We start from the raw sequence: 19,398 nt of genomic DNA, 5'->3' as shown, positions 1-19,398 counted from the left end.
ATTTGGATTTTGGTGGGGTTTTTTACTTTTTTTACTATGGGATGAAGAGACTGTATTTACAGATGGTGGCAAGCCCTATTAAAATTGCTTTTACTTACTGGGATAAAAGGAGAAGTTAGTTGCTTCCCCCTCCCCTTTTTTCCTTTTGTTCTTTAGTTTTTTAAACTTTTTTTGTATTTTATTGTTTTTCCCAGCTTGTATTTGATTTTCTTCATTAGTAATTTTTAATAAAATCATGGGGGAGGGGGAAATCCTATCTTTGTTTCCACTCTCATTCAACAGATTGTTAAGAACTAAATATACTAAAGAACAAGACAGCATATCAATTCCTATGCTGTGTAACAACAATAAAGAGAGCTCATTCGCCTAGATTCAAATCCAAGAGTTATTGTGGCAATACAATTTGTCTTCCTTTAGCTACAATATAGCTGCATTTCAGCATTCAACAGAAGGTGGCAATATTTGGCTCAGCTTATCTGAATGTAGAATTTAGTTCTTGATGGGAGACACTCCAGGGAATTCCATGGCTTGAAAACTAGTTTGGGAAGACAAAGGGGTGGGTGGGAATCCCAGACAGCCATGGCAAATCACTTCTATACTGCTGCCAAGAAAACAGCAGGGATGTGCCCAAGAGGCTCCCAGGAGCCAAGCCTGACTCAAAGGAGTCTTTTTATGCCATACCATCAATGGTTGAAGCTCACATCTGGATCAGGTTAACTTGCAACCTGAAAGCTTCAATGAGAGGCTGGAAAAAATAATCTCTGAAGCAGTAGTGTTAAAATTCCATGAACAACTTGGGTGGCTTTGAGAAGGTCAGTATTTCCTAGCTTCATTTCACCTCTTTAATGAGAATTCAATGCCTCCCTTTATATTTAAGGTTTGCATTTGTAACAGGAGGACTTGCAATGGCAAGTAATGGATAGCAATCTTTTACCAATTTCTCAAAAATGCTCATTTAACTTTAGGGTATTCAGAAGTCAGTCGTTAGTTAAAATGACATCAAAGGTAAATAACACAGTCCAGGTCCTTCTAAGGGCTGTCCCATACAGAAAAATATGTATTACTTGCTCAACGTTTTGTTTTAGAGCAAAATGTTGTATCCCATTGACTGCTAGTCTCAACATACAGTACATCGCTTTATTTAGCCTTCAGTCTGCCCCATTAATTCTATATAAGTCAGTTAGCGGTTTATCATCAGGTGTTGACACACTGAAATCCAGGCACACCCACATTAGTAGACCTTGACTAGCCAATAACTAGAACAAATGGAAACAAGGAGTTTGGAAACCAGAGCAAAAAAGATTCTATGAATAGAATCTCTCTATATCTTCCTCTCCTCTTGCAGCTTGCTTTTCTATTCAACAAAATATAATCAGAGCAGTGGTCTGAAGACGATGCTCAAAGATGCTCAACACTTATGAATGCATGACTATAACGTGTTGCTTGTATCCTTACCATTTATATTAATATTGTTTCCTGATTGCTTATTTGTACACTACGACAATCATTAGGTGTTGTACCTTATGATTCTTGACAAATGTATCTTTTCTTTTATGTACACTGAGAGCATATGCACCAAAGACAAATTTCTTGTGATCCAATCACACTTGGCCAATAAAGAATTCAATTCTATTCTAAGGGATACTGGAGTGGCGGGAAGAAACTGAAGGGAGAAAGAAATATCAGACAAAACAAGGTTATAGAAAAGCTGATTTAAAAAAGTTTAGCAGAATACTCCATATTAAAACATCTTTACATACACTAACAATTTAGTCTTAGAATTGGTTTACTGACTTAGATCTTGCAAGAAGAGGAACAGTATTAAAGTGTTGCAACTTTTCGCCAAGGTTTCACAGCATATCCTTCCCTATGTGTTGGACTTCAACTTTTACACATGTAGTCCTCAATTTACAACAGTTTGCTTAGTGACTGCTCAAAGTCACAAGGGCACTGAAAAAAGTGACATATGACCATTTTCACACTTATGACCATTGCAGCATCCCCATGGTCATGTGATTTACATTCGAAAGCCAGACAACTAACTCATATTTATGACGGTTGCAGTATCCCGTGGTCATGCAATCCCCTTTTTTGGCAACCTTCTGACAAGCCACATCCACGGGGAAACTAGTTTCACTTAACCAACCAATGTTATTAATCCAACAACTGCAGTGATTCACTTAACAAATGTGGCGAGAAAAATCGTAAAAACGGGGCAAAACTCACTTAACAAATTTGTCAACTTAGCAAAGTAAATTGTGGGCCCAATTGCAGTTGTATCTTGAAGACATAATTCCCAGCCAGCAGGCCAGACAGAATGGAGATTGTGCAGAGTAGTCATCAGATATTAAGGTAGGGAGAGCTTTTTGGGTCCCGCACAGGTAGGAAAAGATGTTTTGACTGACAGCAACAAGTCAATTAGTCTTTTTCCCCAAGAGAATGTCTGTCTGTCTGTCTTATCTATCTATCTATCTATCTATCTATCTATCTATCTATCTATCTATCTATCTATCTATCTATCTATCTATCTATCTATCTATCTATCTATCTAATCCAGTGTTTCCCAACCTTGGCAACTTGAAGATATCTGGACTTCAACTACCAGAATTCCCCAGCCAGCGAATGCTGGCTGGGGAATTCTGGTAGTTGAAGTCCAGATATCTTCAAGTTGCCAAGGTTGGGAAACACTGATCTAATCTACCCACCCACCCAATCCCTGGAAAAGACAGAAAGTTTCTATGGTGGTGTAAAAGGGGGAGGTGCAGATGGCGCTTAGGAACCGCTCTGATTTTTCTCCCCGCCTGCTGCTCTTGTGGCCTAATTCTCCTAAAACACACCTGGTGCAGCAAAACCTTCCCAAACAAAAGCCGCATGAAAGAGGCAGCTTGCTCCCTCATAGGCTCGCTTCTCCTTTCCTTCCATGACCGGGGGGAAGGAAGGTGGTGGGGTGGGGGAGTGACTGCAGCACCGCGGACCAACACCATTGCGCGATCACACCATCCAGAGTGGGGGAACGGCAACAAAGAAACCACCCAGCCTTTTCTTTCTCTTCTCCGTGCCATCTTGATCTGGATACCTGGTGCCTTATTTTACCCACCACGCAGCCCCAACAGATCCACGCAGGGATCGGGAGGGGGGGAGAGGAGAAATAAAATCCAATCAAACCAAGGCCATGACCTGCGGCTGACAAAAATGTGTGTGTGTGTGTCTACCTCTCTATCCCTCTATCTATTTCTATCTCTCTCTCTCTCTGTCTCTCTCTCTCTCTATCCCTCTCTTTCTGCATCTATCTATCTATCTATCTATCTATCTATCTATCTATCTATCTATCTATCTATCTATCTATCTATCTATCTCCATCTCTCTCTCTACACACACCCATCTTGTCCTCCTCCTTTTCCCTCAGGAAATCCCAGAAACCCGGAACGAAATGCAGCAGCCAGCCAAGGTGGGTTGTGTTGTTTTTTTTGTTGTTTAAGGGCGAGGAAGGAAGCTGCGCCCGGCCCAGCGGGGGGAAGGTAGCCCGCCTCCCACCCCAAACCGGGAGAAACGGCAGCGGGGAGACGACGAAAGGGGAGCCCGGCCGATCCTGCCGCAGGGTTCCGCAAAGGGAGTCTGAAGCCGAGACGCGTTAGAGGGGGAGGGAGAGGCAGCGCCACTTTCCGCGCCACCCTCCTTCCTCTCTCTCTCTCTGCAGGCGAGTGCCTGCGCCAGATCGCCCGGAATATCCCGAGTAGCAGCAACGCCAGCGGCGGCGGCTTCCATTGTTCTCCGGGCAAAAAGGCAGCGGGGGTGGTGGGTGGTGGAGGGAACAACAAGCAAACCCAGCCGCGGATCTCTCCCGCGTAAACAAGATCCCGAGTTGGAGAAGGGGGCAAAAAAACCATGGGAAAAGCCATTAATACACACACACACAAGGATTCCTCGGGGGGGGGGGTGTTGACCCAGCTTCCCTTGTGTAAACAGGATTTTTGGGGTGGGGGAATGTTGCAATGGGAACTCGGGAGAAGCAACCAGGTGGCTTACCCGGCGTCCAAGGTAGAGTCCCTCTGCTTCGCCCCGCAGCCTCCGCTTTCCCTCCGCTCCTCCAGCGCACTCGACTTAGCTACGTTCACCTCCCTTTTTTTTTTCCTCCCTAAATGAAGGCGCCTTTCGCCTCCTCGGATTGGCTCGCGCCTCTCCGGCTTCTCTAGGCTAAAAGAAGCAGGAGGGAGGGGAGAGCGCGAGCCAGCCAGCGGAGGAGGCGTGGCCTTTTTGCCCGGTGCCGGCGAAAAGGGAAAAAAAAAGGAGTCTCGCCTTCTTACGCATGCGCGTCCTTTGCTCACCCTTTCTCCTGGAAAGGCTCGGGTTGTTTCGTTTTATTTATTTATTTTCTTTGCGCCTGCGTGCTAGGAAGAACCTCCGGCCTGGCGACCGTATGTGAGTGATGGGGGTTGGGAAAGGGGAAAGGAGCGGGCGGGAGAAGGGGGGGGGGGGGCGTTTTGGATGGGAGCCGCTCCCTGTTTTTTCCCCTCGCGGCTTCGAGTCGGAGGGGCGGCATATAATTTAAGATGGGGGTGGCGGGGCTTCGTGCTATGGATGGGGGGAATTAGGCCATGCTGCGTGCAGCGCGGTCGTATATACTGCTCAAAACTATAAAGGGAACACTCAAAGAACACATCCTAGATCTGAATGAATGGAATATTCTCATGGAATGTCCTGTACAAAGTTGAATGTGCACAACAGCATGTGAAATTGATTGTCAATCAGTGTTGCTTCCTAAGCAGATAGTTTGATTTCACAGAAGTTTGATTTACTTGGAGTTATATTGTGTTGTTTAAGTGTTCCTTTTATTTTTTGAGCAGTATGTATATACTGTACGCACACAAACACACACACATCCTTGGAAGGAAAGCCCACGATTAGCCCCAGCAAATGATTTTTTTTTTGCCATTTGCAGCCTTATTAATCTCGAGGATGCCTGCTTTGCACCGCAACCTTGAAGCCTCCCCCTCGGGCCTGGAAAACCAGGGCGATCGGCTTAAGTAGCATTGCAGCCTTTTTTGCGATGTTCAATTGTTTTACTCTTTTACTGACCAATAAAGGCATTTATGCAACTTGCTCGCCCGGAAGTGCCTTTGCGATTTCGAATACATACTGCTCACTTAAACAACACACTATAACTCCAAGTAAATCAAACTTCTGTGAAATCAAACTGTCCACTTTGGAAGCAACACTGATTGACAGACAATTTCACAAGCTGTTGTGCACATTCAATTTTGTACAGAACAAAATGAATATTTCATTCATTCAGATCTAGGATGTGTTCTTTGAGTGTTCCCTTTTATTTTGTTGAGCAGTATATAAACGTTCTAAAAGATCCAGAAGTCTGGGATCTTGTCTTTGCTACACGGTAAATCCCGAGATCAACAAGATTTTTTGAAATAAGTCTACAATACAGGATTGTAGTCCATTCAGTTTCAGGGGCATTAAAGCAGTTCAGGCTTGGAGGGTCTCCCTTGGAGGGTCGGTGGTTCGGAATTACAAAAGTTTCCATCCTTTGCTGAAAACAAAATCCTACCAAGTTTTGTGGAGGTTTCCTCCCCAATAAATGTGTGGACAAACTTTGCAGATCGGGCAAAAAGTTTATTTTAAAATCTGGAATTTGGAAAACTATAGCATAGGCAATTCTCTCTTTATATACTGATAAAATTTCTACCTTGGTATCATTAAAAAAACCCAAAACCTTAATGTACTTGTTCCAATTCCTGGGGTTGAAGTTGTTTGCAAAGCTAATCTGGATCCTGCAGCAAACACGTTGAGTATGTGCTTTGGCTGTAGGATGACCTATTACCCATTTTTAAAAGATTCACAAAAGAAGATAGATGAGAAACTTTTTTTTCTTTCTTCCTGGTCCAAGATTGTAGATTAAGCACTCATGACCAATTGTTTCATCAGAAAGAGGCAACAAAGAGAAATCAGCACCAACCGACAATTATACCCAGAGAGCCAAAAGTAGCTGATCAAGGACAAATAACTTGTCTGTTTTTTCCTTTTCATAAAGATACAGTAATATAAAAGTAGCAAAGTTAACAAAAACAGAATATCAAATTTTGGTAACAAGAATATTCTGGATACCTTAAGCATGATCATCATGTGTATCCAGTATGAGATGACATAATAATGTTGATGACTTCATAGCTCTTGCTAAGATTTCATCTGCATGCTTCAGTTTTAAAGTTCTAATGGATATGGCATTACCCATTTTTTCTTAATTTAAAAAATGGGATAGTAGGGAAGACAGTTTAGCAAGGTATGAAAAGTGGTAGCTTTTTCCTTATATCTAACTGCTTTATGTTTCATGAGAGGAGGGAAAAGGTAAAGATAAGGAAAATAGAGATAAGAAAAACAAAAGTCCAGGTAAAGAAAAACTAGGATGGATTAAGGTTTGCTGGCATCAAATCTAAATAGCAACTAAACCTGAACCTAAATGTTATGTATTGTTTTATTATATGATTTAAGGCACTCCGAGTTCTCGGAGAGGGGTGGCATAAAAGTCCAATAAATAAATAAACATTTCCCTTTTTAACTCTAAACAAAAGATTGATAAGAAATACTCTTTTGTTTCACTAGCTTCTGACATGCATTAAATGTAGTCTGACAGTTACAGTATTTTGTACACTATAAGACGCACCCCCCCCCCAAATGTGGGTGGAAATGTCTGTGTCTTTTATAGATATATTACAGCGGGAGAGGGGCGAGTTGTCACTGCCATCATTGCCTGTCACTACTGGCAAGCAGCTGATAGACTGTTGGATCAGCCTCCCCGAATACCACCGATCAGCTGTTCTAGGCAGTAGGAATTGCCACCATTTGCCGTTGCCAATCGCTGTAGTTGAACAGCGGTGGTGGTAAAAGGTGGTGGCAGTGATCCCTGCCGCCTAGAACAGCTGATTGGCAGTATTCTGGGAGGTGATCCAAATGCCAAACTGCTGATTGGCAGTAAAGGCTGCAGTGTTTCCCAGCAGTGGCAGCAGTTCAGTTGAGTTGACTGATGGTGGGTGCAATGGAGTTGAGCTCTGATGAGCCACATGCTGGGGCTGCGATAGCATGCTAAAGGTGACCAGACTGTTTGCTGCAAGGACGCTAGCCAAATGAATACCAGATGGATGCTGGGAGATTTCTTTCCTTGTTTTCCTTCTCTAAAGCTAATGTGCATCTTATGGTCCGGTGCATCTTATAGTGCTAAAAATACAGTAATTGTTAGATACATTCAACATGAAAATACACATCTATCTGCCATGTGATAACAAAAGTAACTTTACAACCAATTCTTTGCAGGTTTATAAAGCAAAGAAAAGCTAAAGTAAGATAAGGACAGTTGCTGTTTCACTTAGTGACTTAGTGTTGTTTTACATTGCTGACTGAACAAATTTTCATTGTTCTAATTGTGGTTGCTAAATGAAGACTATTGTAGAAAACAATGATAGAGTCTTAGAGATGTCCACAAATTCAAAGAGTCATAGCCCAATGTTTATACACTGCTCAAAAAAAATAAAGGGAACACTTAAACAACACGATATAACTCCAAGTAAATCAAACTTCTGTGAAATCAAACTGTCCACTTAGGAAGCAACATTGATTGACAATCAATTTCACATGCTGTTGTGCACATTTATTTATTTACTTACGTACTTATTTACTTACTTACTTATTTATTTATTTAGTCCAATACACAATAATACACAATGAAGGTTATAGTGGAAATACAACAAAGTATTCAATGAGAATATTTCATTCATTCAGATCTAGGATGTGCTATTTGAGTGTTCTTTTTATTTTTTTGAGCAGTATATTTACTTTGTGGCTATCCCATTTTTCTCTCTCAAGACAACAAAGTAGGGTGGGGTCTCCCCTAATTTTACTCCCACAATAACCACCAACCATGTGACAGAAATAGAACCCAGGGAAGGGAGGGAAGGGAGTGAGATAACTGAAATGGGCCAGCTTTCGGGTAACCATCTCTTACTTGCAGGGGATAATAATAATTGAATCTGATAAATACACGGAATGGATGAATAAGCAATGGCAGCCAGTTCAATATCCCAATTGCAGCGAAGGGGTGTTTATTTTATTTATTTTATTCAATTTTTTATGCCGCCCTTCTCCTTAGGCTCAGGGCAGCTTACAGCATGTTAGCAATAGCACTTTTTAACAGAGCCAGCATATTGCCCCCACAATCGGGGTCCCCATTTTACCCACCTCGGAAGGAGGGAAGCTGAGTCAACCTTGAGTTGGTGATGAGATTTGAACCACTGACCTGCAGATCTAGCAGTTAGCTTTAGTGGCCTACAGTACTGCACTCTACCCACTGCGCCACCTGTTTACATATTAAAGTAGAATTAGATTTAAAAATATTGTTAAGATGAACTAGCTCCTTAACATAATCCCCTTCTTCCCCAAAATAGTGGAGGATAACTCTCCTTTTGGAAAGTTTGGAGAGACGTTAGTGTTCAAAATGGGAGAAAAGAATCCTGGAGACATTGTGTCATGGAAATTAAAAAGTCTCCTGTGCTTTTGATTTGATTTGAACTGAAACTTGTTCTCAAATCACCCACCTTAAAAAAAATCAAAAAGTCTACGATGGAGGCTACAATATTTTTTGGTCAGGAGAAATCGGGAGAGATTAGAAATATGTACAGCTTGGATGAGAGAAGAGAAAGGGTGTGAATAAAGTTTTAGAAGGTGATATTTTCAATGTTAAGCAAAAATAAAAAACAATCTCAAATTGACAGGACAAATGCACAAAAGTAGTGATAAGAGAGTATTGACAGAAAGAGTAGTGGAAACTTGGAACCAACTTCCAGCAGAGCTAGTGAGTCAGTTCATCAGTAACTGACTTTAAACATCTTTAAACATCTCAGGTCTGTGGTCTGATGAAAAACTAATTTAATTTAATAGATTTATAATCCTTCCCAAGTTATTATAAAAAATAATAACTTGGGAAGATACCTCAGTCTGAATCTTTGACTGACTGTGCAATAAACCATCATAATGTAAAATAAAAGAAAAATATCAATAATTTAAAAATAAATTAAAAAGAGAGAGAAAATAGAAGACATGGAATATAATTCTTTATTGGCCAAGTGTGATTGGACACACAAGGAATTTGTCTTTGGTGCATATACTCTCAGTGTACATGAAAGAAAATATACATTTGTCAAGAATCATGAGGCACAGCATTTAATGATTGTCATAGGGGTCAAATAAGCAATGAAGTAACAATATTAATAAAAATCTTAAGGATACAAGAAACAAGTGGGAGGAAATGGGTGATAGGAATGATGAGAAAAAACTAGTAGTAATAGTAGTGCAGACTTGGTAAATAGTTTGACAGTGTTGAGGGAATTATTTGTTTAGTGGAGTGATGGCATCCTGGAAATAACTGTTCTTGTGTGTAGTTGTCTTGGTGTGCAGTGCTCTGTAGCGACATTTTGAGTGTAGTAGTTGAAACAGTTTATGTCCAGGATGTGAGGGGTCAGTAAATATTTTCATAGCCCTCTTTTTGATTTGTGAAGTATACAGGTCCTCAATGGAAGGCAGGTTGGCAGCAATTGTTTTTTCTGCAGTTCTGATTATCCTCTGAAGTCTGTGTCGGTCTTGTTGGGTTGCAGAACCAAAACAGACAGTTATAGAGGTGCTGATGACAGACTCAATGATTCCTCTGTAGAACTGTATCAGCAGCTCCTCAAGGGGCAGTTCCTGTGTTTCTTACAGTTACAACTCTTATGATTGCTCACTTGATTTCTCCTTTAAATAAATGGGCAACAAAGTCTAACTAGTGTTATACAGTACACTCTAATGCTATTATTTAGTGATGTTGAAATAAGGGAGCAATACTCCGTGTAGAATGCTTTTGTTATTTGCAGTTAGGGACAACTAAAGATTGCTTTGTTTGTGAGTTGGGTTGATATAAGAGCAATGTCAAGTGGCCAAGGAGGAAATGGATTTTATGGAGTAATTCAGGTGGGCAGGCCCTTTAAGTGACTTGCTTAAGTGATTTATGAGGATTCCAGCCAATACAGGGAGGCATTGATTGACTCAGTGACAGAAGGCTTGTGAGCTACATGACAGTGGACATTTTGTCCCCAAATCTCCTCTCACCCTTGCAGACTCCTTCAAACTTCTCTGAGATCCAGAGATATTGTTTTCATGTCAAACAATTCCAGGTTAGAAATAATATTTGGTCTTGGCTGCCCATATCTAAAACTGAGGTTGTGGCTTGGCAGAAGCTGCCAGTGTTTCTAGAGGAGAGATTAAAATGAGCCAGAATCTTGAAAAAGTTTATCAGACTGAAACATAATTTCTCACCCTGCAATTTGAGGAAGCAATTCAATTGCATAGTGTTGTTGCAGAACAAACTAATAGCTTGGATTAATTTTAGGCTAATGTTTCTTCAGGGTTATCTAAGGGAACTGCCAGCCGAGGTCCTTCACTTTGACCTGGAAACAATCTCTCTTGCCACATTGCTGTGCTGTCTGCTGTGCATGTGAATACCAGTTCAGCATTTGCAGGGCACAGTCCTGGATTTATAAATACAAAATGCATGTTTCTGTCTGAAGTTTCCATTGTTTATGTGGTAGTCTAGGACCCTTTTGATTTCATCGCATGCCAAAGAACGCTTGTGTAGAACGTCAGATCTGAAGGGACAAGAAGGCATTGTGTAGCACCTGTCCATAATTCCTTAAAGCAGCTGAGTCTTATTGCAGGATTTCAGGACAACCTTCCACAACTGCAGTATAAACTCAGAAAAAGATGCACTTTATTTAAGGCTGCATTTTTCAAACAGGACAACTGTGTCGATCAGCTCCCAGAATTCCCTCATCCAGCTGGCTTCCTTTTGAAACCAAAGTGCTACAATGCAATCTGTTATATGCAATTATATTTCTTCAAGGATAGTTAGGTTGTTTGATCCTGTGCAGGCTTTTGTCAGGTGCAGTAGGGGATTTTCCCTTTAAGTGGTTCTTACTGGTAATTCTATGAAGTATTCTGGAGAAGGATTTAGAAGAGTGGAAAGGAAATAGCAAATCAACAAAAACTCTTTCTTAGGTTTTGCTAGATCAAAGATTCTCAGTGGAGAACACAACCTGATTTATTAATTAGGGCTGTTTCAAAAGCATTTGTTTAAATTCGGTCAATAAGCTTTTTGGTCAGTTAAAAATGTTCCCCTGGATAAATGGGTAGCAGATGAAAACTATGAAAGCACTTAGTGAATCTAGATGGGACTGGTGCCGCCTTAGAAGAAATTGTCTACTGTGTCCTTGGAGACAATATGCTCTAATATATGTGCACATCTTTAATAATAATGGGCTATTCAAGAATATTTAATAACAAGTGCATATGATTTCTCCGTACTGAAGGAGCGGGTCCAGCAGTCACATGGGTTGCTCATGTCCAATCCGGTGGAACTGAGCCTAGTATTAAAAAAGCTTGCCGGATCCGCCCCTTCCCCAGAATTCGCTCAGTTCGCATATCCTGCGGTTATATTGTGATAGCTCGTTCAACATTCTAACACCTTCCCTTCGATCTTTTCCTTCAAAGTAGTAAGAATTGTTTATCCTTATTTATTTACTTGCACTATTAGCGCCAGCCGTTTGTGGCTCGGCTTTTTTCCTTGGGAGAAGTTGCGGTTTCGTTTTCCCCCGGCTGTTTTGCCGTTTACGATCCCCGCTGCCGCTGTGGATTCTTTTAATCCTTTGGCCTGGAGGTCTTGGTGCAAGTATTGATTCATTGATTTATTATTGTATAAAACGTTAAAGGGCTTAAGAAATACCTCCTGCGGAGTGAGACGCTTGTTCTAGTCTCCTGGACTTAGTCGATCGCTTCTCCTTTAAGAATTTTATTACGGAGCGATTTTTCGGCGCGAAGGCCTTCGCGCCCTTTTTAAAGTTAGGCCTCTCGTGTTGGCCTCCTGCCAGCCGTGTAGGCCTCAGTCCACCGCGTGGATCCCGGAGTGGGCTTTGGGACGCTCAGGCTTAATTCTCCACCGGCTAAGCCTCCAACCAGAGTGCCTTGGTTACTTTAATTAAAGTTTAGGGAGGCTGGCCACGCTGTATTTGGGGGCACGAACTCTGGGTTTGCCCAGATTGTCCTCAAGTCTCAGCAGCTCCGAGGCCTCGGAGCAGGATCCATTCCTCTTGGGAAGGCTTTGAAATTCTTCTCCCTAATAATTCAGTTATTTGGCTCAGCCTGGTCTTCTGTTAATTGTCAGACTATGGCTACTTTTCCCAAGAGAGGCACAACAAAAGGTCCCAGAGAGGCCAGGCCTACAGGCGATGAGATTACCAGTATCCCCCAGGCCTCGTCCTCCTCTTCTTCAGGGGCCCGCCCCTCGACCAAGGTCACCAGGGCTGAGAAGAGAAGGGACCTAGCCCTACAAAGAATCCATGACAAATCAGCAAAACGTTTGAAAGTACAGGCCCAAGTACTCAGTAGTCAAGACCCCCCAGAGGCTTCTAGCCTGCCTCCTTCTGGGGTCCCTGTGTTATCCCTGGATGAGCCAAACCTAGACAGACCCCAACCTAACCTATGGGGAATAGGTCCAGAGGAACCAGATATTATTGAAGATTCCCCCCAGCCAGGATCCTCCCAGGCCTTCAGGGATTCTTCTGCCATTCCTGCTGATATTTCTAGTTTACCTCCTGAATTCCAATCTATCTTTTCTGTGTTGTCCAAGGCCATTGATGCCAGATTTTCTACCATCAATGAGCTTCCCCTACCTCCTCCACCTCCTCGTCCCTCCCGCCCCTTGGGTTCTTCCCCAGCGGTTAGAGCTCCTATTCAGGATGATTCAGATTCCTCTCAGGACGAATATGAGGATATGGAGGAGGATGAGGATCCCTTTCAAGGCCTCTCAGATGATGAGGAATCCCAAATAAAGGTTCCTTCTCCAATTACTATTTTTCCTTCTCAATTGTTCAAATCTCTCCTCCTCAAAGCTAGAATTTTCTACGGGATTGGCGGCCCAGGAGAAACAGGCCTCCACATCCACTGATCCCCCGGAGGAGAATTTACCTTACTTCACAGAGGAACAGGAGGATAATGAGGTAATACCTATGCCTAAATTGTTTAAAGATGCCTTACTTAAGCAGTGGGATTTCCCAGCCTCTGGGCTTAATCCCTCAACCAAGGACAGGAAATTGTACAAACTTTCCTCTTCCTATGAGGAGCTCCTATCCTTTCCTAAACCGGATGAACCTGTCAAGATCCTTCACTCGGCAGCTGCTGTGCCAGGCGAAGCAGAGGAAGTCCTCCGCCCAGAGGACAAGCGGATTGAACAAATGCTCAAAAGAGGATTCACCGCAGATTCCTGGGCCATTAAAAGTTCTGCAGCGGCTTCCTTTTTCTCCAGAGCCATGCTTCTGTGGCTTCGCCAACTTCAACAGCATATTCCTCCCGATGACTTGAGAGGTCAACAAGATTTCAACAAGGTCTTTGCAGCTGCTCAGTACGTGGCTGATGCCACTTTACAATCTACTAGATTTTCTGCTAAGTCTATTGCAGCTTCTACAACGGCAAGAAGACTCCTATGGATTCGCCCTTGGCAAGCGGGAGTACGCCAGAAGTGGCAGTTATCTCTGGGTCCCTTAAAGCGCGACCTTCTTTTCGGTGATCTTCTGGATCCACTCCTCACGGAAACCACGGACAAGAAGAAAGTTTTGGGTCCAACCACCAAAAAGGCTACCAAAACGCAGTCCTTTCGTCGCCCAGGGCGTCAGCAAGATCAAGCGGCTTCCTATCAGAGATCTCCAGGTCAGTTTTCCCCCCGTTTTCGTTCCCAAGGTAGGAACTCCAGGGGCAGAGGTTTTCGCTTCCAAAGGGGAGCGTCCTCTAACAGGGCTTCGAAGAAACCTAGATGGTAATTTTTCCTCAATTCCCATAGGTGGTCGCCTAGCCCATTTCGCCTCTAATTGGCGTCTCACCTCCAAGGACCCCTGGGTCATTGACACTGTTCAAACAGGCCTTCTTCTAGAATTTATTTCCCCTCCCCCGAAACGTTTCATTTCCTGCCCTTCTCCCAGGTCCTCCTCAGATTGTAACCGTATGGAGGAGGCCATCTCCCACTTATTGTCCATCAGAGCCATTCAACCGGTTCCCTCCGGTCAGAAGGGTCTAGGTTTTTATTCCATCCTATTTATGGTTCCAAAATCCTCCGGAGGTTGGAGAGCTATTTTGGATTTAAAGAAGCTGAACCTATTCATCAAATATAGGAAGTTTAAGATGCACTCCTTATCATCTATTTTGGCCGCCATCCACACGGGAGATTTCATGGTCTCTTTAGACCTCACTGAGGCCTACCTCCACATTCCTATAGCCAAATGCCACAGAAAATTTTTACGTTTCTCCTTTCAAGGCAGGCATTTCCAGTATAGGGCGATGCCATTTGGCCTTTCTTCGGCCCCTCGGGTCTTTACAAAGCTCTTGGGGTCCCTGGCGGCCTATATCCGGGCGTCTCCCATTCACATTTTATGTTATCTTGATGATATTTTGATTCATGGGAACTCCCTAGAGAAAGTGAAAACAGCCCTTTCTGTCACCATGTCAGTCCTTCAGGACCATGGATTTTCCATCAACTTTGATAAAAGTCATCTCCAACCTTCCACATCCATCTTACACCTGGGATCCATTATCAATTCAGAATCCTCCCAGGTTTTTCTCTCTCCCGAGAGGAAATTCAGTATAGGGGAGTTAATTTCTTGCATTTTATCTCAACCTTCAGTATCCATAGTAACCCTGTCTTCCCTTTTGGGGAAGATGGTGTCATGCATAGGCATCATTCCCTGGGCTCGCCTTCATGCTAGGGAACTACAGTGGCTCCTATTACCCTTTCAGAGATCGGGGCACAGCAACTCAAGTCGTCGCATTGTCGTCCCACCAATTGTTCGCAGATCCTTCAAGTGGTGGAAGTCTCCGGCCATGGACAAAGGATCCCCGTTCAGGTGCCCGGATCAATTTGTCATCACCAAAGATGCCAGTCTATCGGGATGGGGCGCCCACGCCCAGGGAATGATAGCCCAGGGCACGTGGTCCCCGGAGGAAGCTTCCAAGCCAATCAATTGGCTAGAGTTAAGAGCCGTTTCCCTGGCTCTGAAGCATTTCTCTCCTCGCATTCCCAACCGGCACGTTCTCATTCTCACCGACAACATTGCCACAAAAAGCCATATCTGCAGGCAGGGGGGCACGAGATCCAAGGCCCTCATGAGGGAGGCCCTCAAGTTAGGCCTTTGGGCGGAAAAACATCTTCGGTCGCTCCTAGCCGACCACATCTCGGGGAGCCTCAACGTCCAGGCGGATTGGCTATCTCGAGCAACGATAGACCCAGGAGAGTGGAACCTCCATCAAGACCTGTTCCATCAAATCAGCCTCAGATTCGGCCTACCAATTCTGGATCTCTTCGCGACCAGTGCGAACGCCCAACTCCCTCGCTTCTTTTCCAGATTTCCATCCCCGGGAGCGGAAGCAATCAATGCCCTCCGGAGCCCATGGCCTCCAGGCTTACTTTACGCATTCCCTCCAATTCCAATTCTCCCGGACGTGATTCACAAGGTTCTCACCGAGAGGGCCCGAGTAATCTTAATCGCCCCTCATTGGCCCCGCCGGCCCTGGTTCGCGGATCTTCAACAGTTGTCCGTCCAGGACCCCTGGCGACTCCCCGTTTCGGGGGATATGCTGCGGCAGGGGGCCTTATTCCATCCAGACCCGGAGTGGTTCCACCTCACCGCCTGGCTGTTATCAGGAGAGACTTAGAATTACGTGGTCACGACCCCGATACAGTGGAGGTCATTTTAAAGGCCAGAAGGGGTTCGACCAATCGAATCTACGACCACACGTGGTCCAAGTTTCACCAGTGGTGTCTACAGGAAGGCCTCTCTCCCCTGTGCATTCCCATACACAGAATCATTTCCTTCCTTATGCAAGGTTTCCATAAAGGACTTTCCACCAGCACCCTCCGGCGTCATCTGGCGGCCATTTCCTCTGTCCTAGGGGGCCCTCGCAGACAGCCTCTCCGCTCCTTCCCAGAAGTTCAGGAATTCCTCAAGGGCATAGCCAACCTCAGACCTTCCAAGGTCCACAGGTATCCATCTTGGGATTTGCCACGGGTTCTCCATTCCCTCACGCAGGCACCATACGAACCCCTAAAATCGGCGTCCCTCAGATACCTATCCTTTAAAGTAGCTTTCCTGGTGGCTATTACCTCTGCCCGACGCATTTCGGAGCTGGCTGCCCTCTCAATCAGGCAGGACCTTTGTCAATTTCATCAGGACAAGGTAGTCTTGCGACTGGACCCCACCTTCTTACCCAAGGTCAGTTCCATGTTCCACAGAACTCAGGATATTGTCCTACCTTCCTTCTGCCTCCAACGAGACCATCCCTTGGCAATTAGATGGCACACCCTGGATCTCATTAGAGCGCTGAGAATCTATATCCAACGCACAGGACCCTTTCGGAGGTCAGAAGCACTTTTTATAGCCTATCACCCCAGAGTCATGGGTGCCAAAGTGTCTTCAACAGTAATAGGCCGTTGGATCAGAGGGACTATATCTAAGGCCTATGAGTCGGCCTCCCTCTCAGTCCCAAGGGACATCACAGCGCATTCCACCAGGAGCGCAGCCACCTCGGCCGCTTGGGCGACTCAAGCCCCGTTGGAGGAGGTCTGCAAAGCAGCCACTTGGGCCTCGCCAAATTCCTTCATCAGGCACTACAAGATTGACTCTTACGCTTCAGCGGACGCTGCCTTCGGCAGAAGGGTACTCCAATCCGTTATCTCACACGATAGCAATCTAATCCCACCCTAGGGACCATCTATTGGGTATGTCCCATGTGACTGCTGGACCCGCTCCTTCAGTACGGAGAATAGGCGTTGATTGCTTACCTGAACGCCTCTTCTCGTACGGTGAGCGGGTACAGCAGTCACTTCCCGCCCTTGTATGTGTCTTCCTTATCTTCCTATAACCTTTCTTCCTCTAACAATGAGAGTTGAACACTACAGAGCTTCACAGCTGAGCCTAGTCTATGGATTCGCGAATTCTGGGGAAGGGGCGGATCCGGCAAGCTTTTTTAATACTAGGCTCAGTTCCACCGGATTGGACATGAGCAACCCATGTGACTGCTGTACCCGCTCACCGTACGAGAAGAGGCGTTCAGGTAAGCAATCAACGCCTAATTTCTTCACTAAGTGGTCATTTTCTTTGGAAAGGTTATGCAGTTAATCCTAGACTTACAGCAATTCATTTAGTGACTGTTTAAAGTTACAATGGCACTAAAAAAGTGACTTATGACCATTTTTTCACACTTATGACCAGGCGCGTGGCAACTAATTCATATTTATGATGGTTGTGGGGTCCCGGGATCATGTGATAACTTTTTGTGGCCACGTGACAAGCAAACTCAATTGAGAAGCCAGATTCACTTAACAATGGAATAACTAACTTTAATAACTGCAGTGATTTACTTAACAACCATGGCAAGAAATGTCATACTCAGCCAGAGTAATTTTGGGCTCAGTTGTGGTCATAAGTTGAGAACACATTTGTCTGTGTATTTATTTATTAGATTTCTGTGCCGCCCTTCTCCGCAGATTCAGGGCTGCTCACAACAAAAATAAATACAATAATACAATATATAAGAAATCTAAATTTAAAAATCATATCTAAAACCCCAGTTCATTAAAACAATCATCTACATTCATCCATATATACTTCAATCATTGTCCATCAGATACACATTCCTATACATATATTGAATTGTATAAGATAAAAACAAAAAAACCTTAAGTCTTGTCACACACTGTATATGCTAGAAAATTAAACTCGAAGCTACTACCGTATCAATGTTTACAAGATCAACATCTTCATCTCTGAAGTGGCCTAGATATTAGCCTATCTTGATACAACTTTGTGACTCTCTTCTACTTTCAAACAGGATTTTTGTGGCATTTATAACTGTTACCAGTGTATCTGAAGTTAATTAGATCTGCAGTCTTTTAATTCAGTGAATTAAAGTTGGTTTCAGGTACCAATTTTATTTTTTTCCCAGTTGTCAGTGTGATTGACAAATTACAACCAGATTGCAAATAGAGGTAAAGAAATTTAATGGTGTCTGTGGTTCTGTTTCCATTTACAATATATTTCAGAGGGCAGCAAAGGTAAAGGCTGTTAGAAACTTAATGGAGAGACAATTGAGTCTCAAGTTACATTATTTTCAGTTTAATTACACATTACTTGGTTATATAAAAATAATTCATTGCTTTGCTATAATAATACCTTGTTTCCCTGAAAATAAGACCCTGTCTTATATTTTTTTTAAACCCTGGCCTTATTGCCATACACTCAAAAGCTCGATTGGGCTTATTATCAGGGGATGTCTTATTTTGGGGGAAACAGGGTATCACTTTAATGCAGACTATTATTTGATCAATTTTTCAAAGCTAGACTCTTGGGCACTTTTTTCTCAAAAAAACCATGCATAAGACGTTAGCAATTAGAAACAGTTGTTACATTGGTCAGAACATAACATGCATTTTTCAAAACATCTGAGCTACATCCTTTGCATCGTAGAATGTTATAAATGATTGAGAAACGGGAAGAATCTGTCTTTAATCTGAAGGGATTGGATACTGTAGCCTAGAGGATAATTCTCTGCCTTACAAGGCAAAGGTTGCAGGTTCAAGTCCCAGTGGGTATGGCTAGCTGATGAGGCCAAAATAAGGCCGAAATAGATCTATCCTAGTCTCCCTTAATTTTCAAATTCAGCAAAAAACAAAACAAAACATGTGACACACACACACACACACACACACACACACATATATATATATTATAAAGTTTTATTCTATATTTCTCAAGAAACAACTGGAAGCACACAAAGAACAAAACGAGGCAGTGTATCTAATATTTGTGATCACATCTGCCACATATCCACTTAATATACTTAAGGTTAAGATCCAACACTTATTAAAGCTTATATTTAAAAACTAATATGGGGCAATCATGTTTCTTTGCTTATGAATTCCTAAGGAAGATTTCAAAGTTAAAGAACATTTAATTGAAATTTGTCCAATTTGCTCCAATAACCCCAAAAATTGGATATACTTCTTCCGCTCAGACTTTATACCCATTTTTGGCAGCTAAGTTAGGACCAACTCTAGATCAATTCATTATTGACTCTTCAATATATAGATAGGGATGCTGATGGGTTGGATTTGTTTTTTTTGTTTTTATTTTTTTGAGGGGAAACTTAAATGGAAAAAGGTATTTTTGAAACTTATAATATATAAAATTTCTGAAATGAGCCACTGTGCCTGTAAATTTCATCCAATACTAAGAAATTAAAACAAAATGCAGTGTACATATTTTTAAA

The 19,398-nt window shown here is 43.1% G+C and overlaps 2 protein-coding genes across 4 annotated transcripts in view; one reads left to right on the top strand and one right to left on the bottom strand.

The window, feature by feature from the left end:
* Window positions 1-4,334, bottom strand: part of TMEM63B (transmembrane protein 63B) — a 139,370-nt gene extending 135,036 nt beyond the window's left edge. The window contains exon 1 of one of the 3 annotated variants that reach the window (XM_070734213.1): window positions 4,027-4,334. The gene's annotated coding sequence lies outside the window, so the exon portion shown is untranslated. The remainder of the gene's footprint in view (window positions 1-4,026) is intronic. The other 2 variants (XM_070734212.1, XM_070734215.1) reach the window with 2 other exon arrangements.
* A 29-nt stretch (window positions 4,335-4,363) lies between these two features.
* Window positions 4,364-19,398, top strand: part of MRPL14 (mitochondrial ribosomal protein L14) — a 32,228-nt gene continuing 17,193 nt past the window's right edge. The window contains exon 1 of the mRNA XM_070734216.1: window positions 4,364-4,419. The gene's annotated coding sequence lies outside the window, so the exon portion shown is untranslated. The remainder of the gene's footprint in view (window positions 4,420-19,398) is intronic.

The sequence above is a fragment of the Erythrolamprus reginae genome, chromosome 1, assembly GCF_031021105.1.
Source record: "Erythrolamprus reginae isolate rEryReg1 chromosome 1, rEryReg1.hap1, whole genome shotgun sequence".
Taxonomy (NCBI): Eukaryota; Metazoa; Chordata; class Lepidosauria; order Squamata; family Dipsadidae; genus Erythrolamprus; species Erythrolamprus reginae.
The sequence above is the reverse complement of the archived record's forward strand: the minus strand, read 5'-3'. Positions and strand labels throughout refer to the sequence as shown.